Below are 15,457 nucleotides of genomic sequence, written 5' to 3'. Positions count from 1 at the left end.
CGAAAATCTTACCGGTAAACAGGTGTGGGTATTGGTTTCTCATAGTTTCTTCTGGTTCCCATATAGTCTCTTCTACCCCATGCTTTTGCCACAACACTTTCATAAGTGCAACACTTTTATTTCTTAGTTGTTTGACTTCTCGAGCTAAAATCTTAATCGGTTCTTCTTCATAAGTCATATCCGGTCGCAGTTCAATTTCTGTCGGTGAAATTATATGTAAAGGATCCGAACGATACCGACGTAACATAGATACGTGAAACACATCATGAATCTTCTCTAATTCGGGTGGTAACGCTAGCCGATATGCTACCGGTCCAACTTTTTCAATTATTTCATACGGTCCAATAAAACGCGGACTTAACTTGCCCTTTCGTCCAAATCTAAGGACTTTCTTCCATGGAGACACTTTCAAAAATACCTTATCACCAACTTGAAACTCCATTTCCTTCCGTTTCAAATCCGCATAAGATTTCTGTCTATCTGAAGCAGCTTTCAAACAATCTCGAATCAGTTTCACCTTTTCTTCGGTTTCTTTTATTAAATCAACTCCATAAATCTGATTTTCCTTGAGTTCAGTCCAATACAATGGCGTCCGACATTTACGACCATATAATGCTTCATAAGGTGCCATCTTCAAACTTGTCTGATAACTATTATTATAAGCAAATTCTACCAACAGTAAATACTTTTCCCAACTACCTTGAAATTCCAATACACAACATCTGAGCATGTCTTCAAGAATCTGAATTACTCTCTCTGATTGTCCATCAGTTTGTGGATGAAAGCAGTGCTGAAATTTAACTTTGTACCTAATGCTTCTTGCAACTTTTGCCAAAACCGTGAGGGAAACCTCGGATCTCTATCCGAAATGATTGACAAAGGTATCCCATGAAGTCTAACAATCTCTCGGATAGACAATTCAGCCAACTTATTAAGAGAATAATCTGTACGTACCGGAATAAAATGAGCCGATTTAGCCAGTCTGTCAACTATTGCCCAGATGGCGTTTTCTTCCCTGGAGTTAACGGCAACCCTGATATAAAATCCATAGTAATCCGATCCCATTTCCATTCAGGAACCATAATAGGCTGGAGTAATCCCGAAGGTACTTGGTGTTCAGCTTTCACTTGTTGACAAACTAAGCACTTTGATACAAAGTCGGAAATATCTCTTTTCATTCCACTCCACCAGTACATTTTCTTCAAGTCATTATACATCTTCGTACTGCCCGGATGAACTGCTAAACAACCATTATGTGCTTCATGCAAAATCTTTTGAATCAACTCATCATTTTTCGGTACACAAATCTGATTTTTAAACATCAAACAACTATCAGAACCGATTCTGAAATTTGATCCTGTATCAGCTTCACACTGTTTTCTTTTGGCTAGCAAATCTTGATCATTTTTTTGAGCTTTAGAAATCTCTTGTAAAAACATCGGTCTTGCTCTTAACTCTGCTAGAATCGAACCGTCATCTGAAATTTTCAACTGAGTGTTCATAACTCTCAAAGCAAACAACAACTTTCTTCTTAAAGCATCGGCAACCACATTCGCTTTTCCCGGATGATAATTGATAACAAGCTCGTAATCTTTCAATAACTCCAACCATCTTTGCTGTCTCAAATTCAAGTCTTTTTGTGACATCAAGTATTTAAGACTTTTGTGATCGGTATATACTCGGCACTTTTCACCATACAAATAATGTCGCCAAATCTTCAAAGCAAATACCACCGCAGCCAATTCCAAATCGTGAGTAGGGTAATTCTTCTCATGAGGTTTTAACTGTCTCGAAGCATAAGCCACCACTTTTCCTTATTGCATGAGTACACACCCCAAACCATTTAGAGAAGCATCACTATACACCACAAATTCTTTACCTGATTCGGGTTGTATCAACACTGGTGCTTCAGTTAATAACTTTTTCAATTCTTCGAAACTCTGTTGACATTCTTCCGTCCATTCAAATTTAACATCTTTTTGGAGTAGTCTAGTCATAGGAGCAGCAATTATAGAAAATCCATTTACGAACCGCCGATAATACCCAGCTAGCCCCAAGAAACTTCTAACTTCAGTTACGTTTTTCGGTGGTTTCCAATCAACAATGGCTGAAATTTTACTAGGATCAACCCGTATACCATCACCTGAAAAAATATGACCCAAAAATCCAACTTCCCGGAGCCAAAATTCACTTTTACTAAACTTAGCATACAGCTGCTTATCTCTCAAAGTTTGCAAAACTATCCTCAAATGCTCAGCATGCTCTGTCTCATCTTTTGAATAAATTAAAATATCATCTATAAACACCACAACAAATCTGTCCAAGTATGGCCGAAATATGTGATTCATTAAATCCATAAACACAACAGGAGCATTTTTCAACCCGAATGGCATAACTAAAAATTCATGATGACCGTACCTTGTTCTAAAAGTAGTTTTAGGCACATCTGACTCTTTTACTCGCAGCTGATAATACCCAGATCTCAAGTCAATCTTTGAAAACCATGTCGCTCCTTTTAGCTGATCAAACAAATCATCAATTCTCAGCAACGGATACTTGTTTTTGATTGTCACCTTGTTTAACTGCTGATAATCAACACATAATCTCATAGAACCATCCTTCTTTTTCACAAATAACACGGGAGCACCCCAAGGTGAAAAACTCGGTCTCACAAAGCCTTTATCAGTCAACTCTTGCAACTGTGACTTTAATTCTTTCAACTCTGTTGGTGCCATTCTATATGGAGCAATCGAGATCGGAGCTGTTCCCAGTATTAAATCAATACCAAATTCTACTTCCCTGACTGGAGGCAAACCCGGTAATTCTTCTGGAAATACGTCCGCAAATTCACGCACAACCGGCACTGATTCAACTTTCTTTTCAACTTCTTTTGTATTAATTACATACGCCAAATAAGCTTCATAACCCTTCTCAAATATCTTTGAGCCGACATCGAAGAAATCATACTAGATAATGCCTCTGATTTGTCTGGCTCAACCCGCAGAATTTCACCACTTTCACACTTTAATTCTATAACCTTTTCTTTGCAATTTATTATAGCATCATGCAATGTCAACCAATCCATACCCAAAATAACATCAAATTCATCAAACGGCAGCAACATCAAGTCAGCCGGAAAGTAATGACCCCGAATCATTAAAGGGCATTTCTTGCTTACTTTATCAAATATCACACATTTGCCTAACGGGTTCGACACTCTGATCATAAATTCTGTGTTCTCAACAGGTATATTCATAATAGACACCAGTTTAATGCATACGTATGAATGAGTAGAACCAGGATCAATCAAAGCAATAACATTAATATCTTAAAGAGAAAATGTACCAGTAATCACATCGGGTAAGGAAGCATCTTCACGCGCTTTAATAGCATAAGTTCTAGCCGGAGCTCTTCCCTCAGATCTAACTGCTGCATCTCTGGCTACATTCTTACTGCTTGTTTCACTTCCAGCTTTTCTCGGATACCTTCTCCTCGAGTTTGCACCACTAGCTTTTACACTCTGAAATTTTTCTTTCTCAGCTCTCTCTGGGCAGTCTCTAATAAAATGATCCGGAGAACCACATCGAAAACATTCATTTGCTCTGCACGGACCAAAATGATTTCCACCACACTACTGGCACTCGGGTTTAACAAATCTCGAGTTCCCTACACTGGCTGTAGAAGTATTCTGAGATTTAGGACCCACATTCTGCTTCTTAAAATCTCCATATGATTGCCCAGCTGAAACTTGGGAACGAGGATCCATATTTCTTGACTTCCCGGGTTGCTATGAAGGTGCCTTACTCATTGCCCTTTTCTTCCAATTTCGTGTCTCAGCCTCTACCTTCCTCTACTCTTTAAGTAGTTCTTCAGCCTTACAAGCTCGATCAACTAGGACTACCATTTCTTTCAGTTCAAGGATCCCGACAAATACTTTAATGTCTTCGTTGAGCCCGTCTTCAAATCGTCGGCATATCTTGGCTTCGGTAGGAACATATTCCCTGGCATACTTACTCAATTGAACAAACTCTCTTTCATATTCTAAGACTGTCATATTACCTTGCTTCAGCTCAAGAAACTCTTTACATTTCTGATCAATAAATCTTTCACTAATATATTTCTTCCGAAACTCTTCTTGAAAGAATTCCCAGGTTACCCTCTCTTTCGGTACCACCGAAATCAAAGTCTTCCACCAATTATAGGCTGAATCTCTCAACAAAGATGTAGCACATTTCAAACATTCTTCAGGTGTACAAGATAATTCATCAAATACCCGGATAGAATTTTCAAGCCAGAACTCTGCTTTCTCTGCATCATCATCAATATTTGCTCTAAATTCTTCAGCCCCTTGTTTACGAATTTTATCAACGGGGGTTCTGTGAAATTTTATCATATCCACTCCTTGAGGCATTGGAGGCATAGGTTGAGGAATTGAGGGAGGTGGGGGAGGTCGTACATTTGGGTTCATACGAACGAACTCAGTGTACCATGCACTCATCATTTGGAGAAAGGCTTCCCGATCCCTTTCTCCTCCTCCCTGACCAACAGTAGGAGGTGGGTTTTCAGTCGGCACTGCCCCTTCAGCCGGAGCTGGCGCATTACTCTCTATTTCATCTGCCACAGCTGGATCGGGATCCATTTACTATATAAAAATCATTTAAAAAGGTCAGAAGTCGTCACACTATCACAATTCATACATATGGCATGTATAGCAAAATACGTACATACAAAACATAGTCCGAGAACCGACTAAACCTGCTCTGATACCACTAAATGTAACACCCCCATGCCTGAGACCATCACCGAAGTCGAGCTTGAGGGGTTACCGAACATAATTTATCAATTTAAGAACTTCAAATCATTTGTTTCTACATTCACAGCTTTCTAACTACTCGCGTCACAGTTACAAGAACAATCATATCTCGAGTTACGAAACTCGAAATCAAGATCCATAAATTTTCCCTGAATCTAGACTCATATATATATTTACTACTTTTATTGGGCCAATTAGTACAGTTTATTAATTAAAGTATCCCCTATTTCAGGGTTCGACTGCTCTGATCTCTGTGTATTACGAATCAGATATATCTCTATACAAAATTTCAATGACTATGAGGTTTGTTTCTATTAAAACTAGACTCAATAAGGAATCTGTACATATAAATAAAAACTTTTAATTATTTTAGTAAAATTTATTATGAGTTTTTAAAGTCAGAATAGGGGATCCAGAAATCACTCTAGCCCTATTTCGTAAAACTTTAAATATCTCATAAAATATAATTTATATTCCTGTTTTGTTCAATCCATATGAAAATAGACTCATTAAGCTTCAATTTCATAACTTACTCATCATTTAGTTCCATTTATACTATTTTTAGTGATTTTTCAAATTCATGTCATTGCTGCAGCAATATTCTGTTTTAAGGCAAGTTTCATCTTTCCATGAATTTTTATGAACTAGATAACCTATTAAACTTCCATGATATCAAACATGATCTAAATTAGCCATCAACATGACTTATCAATATCAAACATTTTCTCAACCAAACATGGCCATATCATAAAACTATTTACACAAAATAAGTATATTGCTATACATGCCATACTTAAGTAGTTGTAGAAGCCATTTACCAAGATAAAAGTCCTTTGGATAGTGTGATCGAACTTTCGACCTGTCCCGATTCCTAAGTCGGCTTGTTCAGAACTACAGTGAATGAAAAGGAAGGAGTAAGCATAAATGCTTAGTAAGTTCATATGTAAATAACAAGTAACATAACAATACAAATATACCAAACAACTTTAGCATGGTACCACCAAAACATATATCACATCTTTAAACATCATTCATCATCTTACCACCTTATCGTTGTTGTATCTATTTTCAACCCGAGGGTGAAGAACATACCTGCCAAAGTGTCCATTTCACAACACTTACCCAAAACGTCACTTATATCTTAACTGCTCTTCCATTAAACTAGAAATTTCACCCGTTGAACACATCGGAATATAACTCGGATACATGGATAATTTGCACATAAGTGCCCCATATGTAATCAAGAAATCATGTAACCTGCCCCTAAGTGAACTCAGACTCAACTCAACGAGCTCGGGCGTTCGCATCCATAAATGAACTCGGACTCAACTCAACGAGTTCGGACATTTGCATCCATAAGTGAACTCGGACTCAACTCAACGAGTTCGGATGCTCAACCATCCTGTGACATGTCACTTGTATCCTAATCTATTCCTAAGGTTCAAACGGGCTTTTTCCCTTGATCTCACATTTGTCGTCTTCCATGGAATATCGGAACCGATACTCGGTAGCAATTCATATTTATCAAGTAGTAAACATAATTTGCATATTACTCAACATTAACCACAAAGAATAATATTTCATGATTAAAAATCAGCATATCATATAATTAACATTAATAACTTAAAAATAACATTTATGCTACATTATTTACACATGAACTTACCTTGGTACCAAAATATAAAGATTTTGCAATTTAGTCCACAATCTTTTCTTTTCCTCGATCACGACTTGAATCTCGTTTTTCTTGATCTATAATACCAAATTAATCTTATTTAATACATACATTCATCAAAACAGCATTTAATACGAACTTTAAAAAATTACACTTTTTCCCCTAAAGTTTTGCATAATTACACTTTTGCCCCTAGGCTCGAGAATTAAACTTTATTCCTTATTCTTATGTTTTATAACATGCTGATCACTTTTCCCTTCTATGGCAACATTAAATTCTCTCTCTAACATATACTTGTGACTATTAGGTATTTTTGCCGATTAAGCCCTTTTACTCGTTTTCACTAAAAACCGAGCAGCACAAGTTGTCTAACATAATTTAAAACCCCATATTCTATCATAAAACATCAAAATACACAAATTTCACCTATGGGTATTTTTCCAAATATAAACCCTAGGTTGAATTATTGCTAGCATAAGCTTAATCGAGCTTCCGGGATTCCAAAAACGTAAAGAACATTAAAAACGGGGTTGGAATCACTTACTATGGAGCTTGGAAGCTTGAAACAAACCCTAGCTATGGAGAACCCTTGAAATTTCGGCCTAATGAAGAAGATGGACAAAAATTGGCTTTTAATTTTGTTTTTAATTCATTTTAATAACTAAATGACCAAAATACCCTTACTACTAAACTTTCCAAAAATTCCTTCCATGTCCTAGTTTTGTCCATGAACTTGAAATTGGTCAAATTGCTATTTAAGACCTCCTCATTAGTATTCGAAAACAATTTCATACTAAAAACTTCTAGAATGCAAGTTTTGCAACTTATTCGATTTAGTCCCTACTTTCAATTTAAGCACTTTAGGCATAGAATTTCATCACGAAATTTTCACACAATCATGCAATCATATCATAAACATCAAAATCATTGTAAAATAATTATTTCTATCTCAGATTTGTGGTCACGAAACCACTATTTCGATTAAGCCCTAATTCAGGATATTACATATCCTAACTATTCCTAAGGTTCATATAGGGCTTTTGGACATCGTATTTCGGTCGAATCAAACTCGGAAGTGTCATAGCCAAATTTAAACATATTCGGCCATAGCATATCTTTATTCTAACATTTCATAACAGCATGTAAATGTAACATTAAATTACCAATAAACACGTCTATTTGCCTATAAACTTACCTCGGACATCGTAAAACAGGACGAGATTGCTAGTCGACAACTTTCGTTTTTCCCCGGTCCAAATCTGATTTCTTTGGTTCTTGATCTAAATATATTCAAATTAAGCTCATTCAAACATATTTTCATTCAATTTAGTTCAAAAACACAAAATAGGCAAATTACCATTTTACCCCTAACATTTACAATTTTTACAATTTAGTCCCTATTGCACAAAACACAAAATACATAAAATTTCAAAACACCCATGTTAGGCCGAATGGCACCCGTGCCTATACAAGTCCATATATTTTATCAATTTCACATTTTAATCCCTCAAATTATTATTTTTGCAATTAAGTCCTAATTACTCAAAATCATCAAAAACTCCAAGACAAAATATGTTAATCTAAAATATATCTTTCATTTTTCATCATCAAACAACAAAAATCACAAGCTATCAACAATGGCACAACTGAAAATATTCATCAAAATAAAAAATTAAAGCTTGGGTTTTGTAGTACTCGAAGCAACAATCTCGAAAACGTAGAAATTATCAAAACTCGACAAAATAAACCTTGAATCAAGAGAAGAAAGATGACCGAACCTTGCTTTTGTTCTTTCCTTTTTCTTTTCTAAGTTTTGGCAATGGAAGATGATGAAATAATAATATGAATTTGATATCTTATTATTAACTTATTATATGTTTATTATTAATTTACCTAAATAACCTTTTCATAATAATAATGGAATTTTTTACCTATGTTTATTACCATCCAAACATCTAACTAATGGCATAATTTCAACATAAATACCTCAATTTAAAAAGCCCTTAATAATTTAGCCATTATATAACTTACCACCAAATTTTCATTTTACGCGATTAAGCCTTTTTATTTAATCGGACACCTAAATGACGAAATTAAATCACAAAAATTTCACAGATATAATTTCACACAAATTAAACACAGGAAATAATTTTTAAATATTTTTCTAACTCAAATTCGTGGTCTTGAAACCATCATTCCGATTAGGGTCTAAATCGGGCTGTTACACTTGAAAATTGAATCAAATCTCTCTTTCACTTCTTTATCAAACAGAATCGGGTTTTCAAGAGTAGTCTTCAAGATCTAGTTCTTTTGCGAGACATGGTATTTTCCAGAAAATTTGGCAAAATTCTGCTTACTGGGGAAAAAAAGAAATTGGTAAGGTGGGTAGAATCTACTTCGGCGAACCTTGTGACGACAAAGAGATTGCTGCGGTGAAGGCACCATACGGCAGCAATGGTGGTATGCAGCGACGATAACCACTACATGCGATAGCGACGTTGATGCTCCGGTGATCTCTTTGCAGTAGTTATAGGAGATTTCAGCAAAAGGGGAGGATAACTAGGGTTTTAAGGTTAACGGCATAAGAGAGGTTTAAGCAAATAACTTTGAGGGATATGAAAAATAGTAGAATGAAGAGGGGTTTATATAGGGAAAATTTAGGGCAACATGTAGCAAAAACTTAGCTACATTAAGGTTACTTGGGCGGCAAGCAATGGAAGTGGCAGCAATAGGTATGGAGTTTTCCCTCTTTTCGCTGTCTTAGGCCTCAAATTCAGACCGTATTTTACTGAAAATAACGGATTAGTACTTGGGCCAAATTTGACCCCTTTTATTAACAGAAAAATTTAAAATTTAAACAAAATTGATAAACCATAATTTTTACATATTATTATCCCATGCTTAACACATTTTTTGGATGAATTATCCTTAGATTTGGTGAATTCGATGCTTCTAATCCTTTAATTTCACATTTTATACTTAGGAGAGCATATGAGGGAAAAAGAACAAGAAACAGGCTGAAAACAAAGAAAATGGACCTACATGGGAAATCAACACGGCCTGGACTTCCTCACACGGGTAAGCCACACGGTGTGTCCATTTGGCAGGATCAAAGAATGACTTACACGGGTAGACTACATGCCCATGCCTATTTAATAGTCTTGACCACGGTCTGGAGCAATCGTACACGGGCGTGTCCCTATCGAGCCCAAGTATAGTCCTATTCGGAAAAGGCCACTTTTGAGGGCTCTTAGGCATTCTAAAGCCTATTTAAACACCTGATGAGGCATTTAGGAAAACACACGGAGTAGGAAGCAAGGAATCACTTGAAGAAAGTCGATTGATTCATCTCAGAAGCTGGGTTATTCATCAAAACTGAAGATCTCCCTTCAATTTCCATTTATGAGTTTTGGGTTTTCTTTATGTTTTGTATTCATTATTCTTCTAAGATGTTTTCTTTTATAATTATGAACTAAACCACCTAAATACATAAGGGGAATGAAACCTAATACAAATATTGTTATTATTATCTAAATTATATGATAAATATTTGATTTGTTCTTAATTATGTGTTCTTAATTCTTGTCTTAATATTCCAGGAATATTGATTCGAGTTAATGCGCTTATTCAGAGGAGCAAAAGTCCCTGTCTAAGAGTAAATTTGTCATAATTAAGCAGTGTTGATTGCACACCTAGGGATAAGGTGACAATATTTTTTCGGATTAGGGTGAAACCTAATAAGGGGATCTATAGATCGAGTTAATGCAACACTAGGGTGTTAATTAGAAAGAGATTTCAATTAATCAACCTAGGGTTAGACGTTATTAGTCTCAAGAAAGATAATAATAGAACTTAGGGATTTCTACGGATCAAGTCAAATGAATAAATCGTCTGATTCAGAGTCAAATGACAAGTGAAGTCTGGGTGGATTTTTTCTTGGGTATTGTCTTAATCAATCAAATTTTCTAAAAGTATTTTCCCCAACTTTCTTTCTCTGCACCCTTAGTTTAGCTAATTAGTTTTGATAAACAAATCCCTTAATTTTTAGGCTAGATAATAAAAAAAAGTAATTACTAGTACTCTTGGTTCCTTTGGGTTCGACAATCTGGTCTTGCTAAAGCTATACTACTGTTCGATAGGTACACTTGCCTTCATTGTGATAATAGTTGGTTTCAAGAATGATCATTATAAATTATTTAAAACTTACCGCAAATATCACGAATCAAGGTTTTGGCACCGTTGTTGGGGAACTAAGATATTAGGAACACTCGATTTTTATTACTTTAGCCATTTTACTTTATTTGCAATTTAAAATTTTATTTTATTTTCTATTTTTTCTTTTATTCGCTCCTGATAGGTTTTTATAGTGTATGACTAGAAGAAACTCGTCGGGACCATTACTGTCTGATAGTGAGATTGATTGCACAGTTCACATAAACCGAAGAGAAATAAGGCAAGCTTAAGATACACAGAGGAAGAGCAAGAGGACGATACTTCAACCACAATCGAGGAGATGGCTGAAAACCAGGAAAATCCGCTACCGCCTACGATTGTCGCTGATCCAATAAATCAGAATCTTGCTCCACGTACTATGTATGATTATGCTAAACCTACTTTAACAGGAACTGAGTCAAGTATAGTTAGGCCTGCTGTTGCTGCAAATAATTTTGAACTAAAACCTAACACGATTCAAATGATACAACAATTTGTTCAGTTTGATGGTTTGCAGGATTAGGATCCAAACAACCATTTGGTAATTTTTCTAGAGTTTTGCGATACATTTAAAAACAATGGCATTTCTGATGATGCCATTGGCCTTCGGTTATTCCTTTTTTCACTCAGGAATAAAGCTAAACAGTGGTTGAACTCGTTACCACGAGGGTCAATCACTACTTGGGAACAAATGACTGAAAAATTTTTATTAAAATATTTTTCGCCGGCTAAAACAGCCAAATTACGTAATGATATCTCTTTTTTTGTGCAGATGGATTTAGAAACACTCTATGATGCATGGGAGAGATACAAGGACCTTTTAAGAAGATGCCCTCACCATGGGTTACCACTCTGTCTACGAGTTCAAACATTTCACAATGACCTATCAATAATAAGACACCTAAGGAGGTTTATGAATTTATAGAAGAGATGTCACTAAATAATTATCAGTGGCAAGTCATGAGGACAAAGTCAACGGAAGCAGTCAGTGTTTTTAACGTTGATACGGTCACCATGTTCTCTAATCAGGTAGAACTTTTGAATAGAAAAATTGACGATTTTCTTGGTTCTTCACAGGTTCACCTAGTAATGCAATGCAATGCAAGTGGAGGAGAATTGAGCAATTCAGAATATCCACCCTATGGCCACAACATGGAAGATGAGCAATTAAATTATATGGTAATAATCGTCGACCTCAAAATAATCCTTATAGTAACACTTACAATGCAGGATGGAGGAACCACCCAAATTTCTTATAGGGAGGCCAAGGGAATCAGAGACCACCACCACCTCTAGGTTTCCAACAATAACCTTACCAGCAAGAGAAAAAGCCAAACCTTGAGGAGATGCTAACAAAATTCATCTTGGTGTCAAAAACTCGTTTCCAAAATACCGAGACAGCACTTAAAATTCAACAAGCGTCATGTAACACCCCAAACTCGGCCTAGACATTACGATCAAATCTGACGTACCACATTAATTACCCGAAAACCCGACAAGCTTAAGATGTTAAACCGGTTGTCATAAAAGCCTTTATAGTTTTAAAGCCCATGTATGCCTAGTGTTTCATGTTGTTTAAAACGTGTATAGTTTTCAATACGTTTGTTTTTATCAGGATTTAAAGTTACAGGTTTGCTCATAAAAAACGTTATTACTTTGAAAACTCGATGTTCCAACTCTAGCAGTTAATAAATACCAAATCATAGCCCAATTAAAATATAAAACCCCAAATGGCCTTATTACAAAAACAAAACCCAAATATAAAAATCATTAAATAATAAAGTCATTCGTGATCGTGTGGCCACCCCGAGTCCCTCGTAGCTCCAAACCGTCTAAGTCTGAGGATTACCTGCACAATTAAAAGAAAGGGTGAGTTTACGAAAACTCAGTGTGTAATCCCTTATCAGACTATAAAAAAACTGTATGCAATATCGGTCTGGGCCTGAGCCCTATTCAATATCAGTACAGTCTGGGCCTTAGCCCTTAAACAGTAGCAGTGTGGGCCTAAGCCCAATATAGTTTTAGTATAGTGCAAAATGCAACCCATCCCATAACCATCCAGCACACCACCCGTACCAATCAACACACCATGTGAGGATATCAATCAACCCACCCAACCAGCACACCAATATCGCAGCAAAGCTGCCAGTAATAATAACGCAGCGTAGCTGCCGGTAGCAGTAAGTGTGGTAAGCCACAAGTAATAATAAACGTGACATAGTCACCAATATAGTACTTCCTAGATAACATAAACCGAATCCCATGCAGATGTCGTGTCATAGATATTATGTGCATGCAGTATGTCATACTCAAAACTAGTCATTTAAAAGTCTTACACACATCACTTAACCTACCACTAGCGTTATAAAGGTCATATTGTCAGTTAGGGGTGAAACAATAATTTTTACCCCTTAGGGGTATTTTGGTCATTTAACTGATTTTAGGGTCTCGATATAGATAACAACCTCATTGAAGGTCTACAGTCGCCTCGAGCGACTTAAATAATCAAATTGGGTGAAATGGTGTAATGGGCCCCCAACCCAACATTCGGCCCAAGTGAGCCCACAGGCTCGCGTGGCCCATTTAGCCTAAATCTAGCCATGGCTAAGCGAATTCCATAGCCCAGTCCAATATTTATCATCTTTTGTGAATTTTAATTTGCGTGGGCCCACAAGCCCATTGGGCCGAAAGATCAGGGCCTAAGATCAGGCCGAAAGGCATAGTCGATGGACAACAGGTGAATATTCCTGTACTACCCCTTGTTGGTCCCAAGGGACGGAAGAGGCTAGGTTAGCGGAAAGATGGTTATCGGTTCAAGGACGCAAGGTGCCCCTGCTTTGTCAGGGTAAGAAGGGGTAAAGAAAATACCCCGAGCCAATGTTCGAGTACCAAGCACTACGGCGATGAAGTAACCCATGCTATACTCCCAGGAAAAGCTCGAACGGCCTTCAACAAAAGGTACCTGTACCCGAAACTGACACAGGTGGGTAGGTAGAGAATACCTAGGGGCGTGTGACAACTCTCTCTAAGGAACTCGGCAAAATAGCCCCGTAACTTCGGTAGAAGGGGTGCCTCCTCACAAAGGGGGTCACAGTGACCAGGCCCGGGTGACTGTTTACCAAAAACACAAGTATCCGCAAAGTCGTAAGACAATGTATGGGGGCAGGCCCACACAGCCCATTTCGGCCTATAGAGGCTAATAACAGCCCAAGCCCACGAGAGCACTCTCGGTGGCCTCTACCGTCTGTCACCCATGATTTGTGGCTAGATTTACCTTGCAAGCGTTGGCACGCTCGTGCGATCGCAAATGCCGAAGTTTCATCTTTTCAGCTTTTGCCGATTCATAGTTACGCAGTGGTGTGAATACACACCTTTTGGCTTTTGGTCAGTAACAGAATGGTGTACGGTTATACACCTGCTTAGAGAAGAGAACATTACACACCATGCGCTTCACCTAGAAAGAACCAGTAAGGTTTAAACCACCCTTAACCAACAACCTTCACCTATTGGCGACAAACTGCACAGAAAACCCATCCATTTAGCAACCTTAAAAGTAATAAACTTAGACTAAGTGTACTCCTTACCGAAACGTAAACCCAGAGAGGAGGATAACAACTTTCAGCCAACCCCAGAACCACCTATAATCAACACACGCGATGCCACAAATGTTCTCCTGACAACAATCGATACAAAGAAAGGTTAAAGAGGGAGACCACTATAGAAGAATAGAGAATCGGCACTACTGTGAAACTACAATTGATAACAGCATTAACAAGGCTCCACCATTGATAAAAACTCGACAACCCAGATGAACTCACTTACCTTGATCAAAGTAGGAAAGATTCCATAGAGAAAGAAAGATATTCGGCTAGCACCAAGATAAACCCGAATATAATGAGAGGGAAAGAGCAAGCGGTATTCAGTCAAGGCTCCGAAGAAAAGAACACAATAGAGTGATAGAGAATGAGGTCAGAAAGAAAGAATAATAGGAAAAGAGTTTTGGCACAGGCTAGAGAATGAACTGAAAAAGTGTATTCGGCATAGAGTGAAAAATAAAAGAAAGAAATAGCAAGGAAGAATTTTGGCTTTACCTAAAAAGACACCAAAAGAAATCAGCACTAGAGGGAAATGGTATCAGGAGAGCAAAAAATACAAAACCTGAAATAGTCTAAGAACAATTCGGCATCTATACCCTTCCTAATTGCCGAAATCACACTCCCCAAAACCCCTTGGCCGAAATTACACTTACAAACACCCCTATTCGGCTCCAACTGCTTCCCATTCAAATCCTTGAAATCCTCCAAGATTTTCTCCCCTTATCCCTCCATAACAACCTCCAAAACCCATTCAAACTCTCACCCAACAGAGTTTCAATCCACCACTAACTCTTGCCGTCCCAAGCAACAAAATTAACATCTTTACCTTCTATGGGATTTGAACCCCAGTCTTCTCACCTCCAACGCACGCCACATGCCACCAAGCCACAAACTCTTTTGTGGTAACAAGCAACCACAACTATTCATAAAGCCTAGGTGCCAACGTCCAAGTTCTTTTAAAGAGGAAAAAAACAAAATTCTTTGCAAAAGCTAGAGCTCGAACTCAAGCCTTCCCAGACATCCCCAATCATGCCCAAAACACTTAGCCATCACATCAAACATGCAATTTATGTCAGACCTGGCAAAATTACAAACCCTAAATTTTTAGAGCATTACAACTCTACCCCTATTAGAGAAATTTCGGCCTCGAAATTTACCTGG

At 37.4% G+C, this 15,457-nt stretch overlaps 1 non-coding gene across 1 annotated transcript; it reads right to left on the bottom strand.

Moving 5' to 3' along the window:
- Nucleotides 1-11,439: 11,439 nt before the first annotated feature.
- LOC121210348 (small nucleolar RNA R71) lies at nucleotides 11,440-11,546 on the bottom strand. The gene has a single exon (XR_005905462.1). It is a non-coding gene; the product is annotated as a small nucleolar RNA R71 (small nucleolar RNA).
- Between the last annotated feature and the right edge of the window lie 3,911 nt (nucleotides 11,547-15,457).

The sequence above is a fragment of the Gossypium hirsutum genome, chromosome A11 (genome assembly GCF_007990345.1).
Source record: "Gossypium hirsutum isolate 1008001.06 chromosome A11, Gossypium_hirsutum_v2.1, whole genome shotgun sequence".
In the NCBI taxonomy this organism is placed as follows: Eukaryota; Viridiplantae; Streptophyta; class Magnoliopsida; order Malvales; family Malvaceae; genus Gossypium; species Gossypium hirsutum.
The sequence above is the reverse complement of the archived record's forward strand: the minus strand, read 5'-3'. Positions and strand labels throughout refer to the sequence as shown.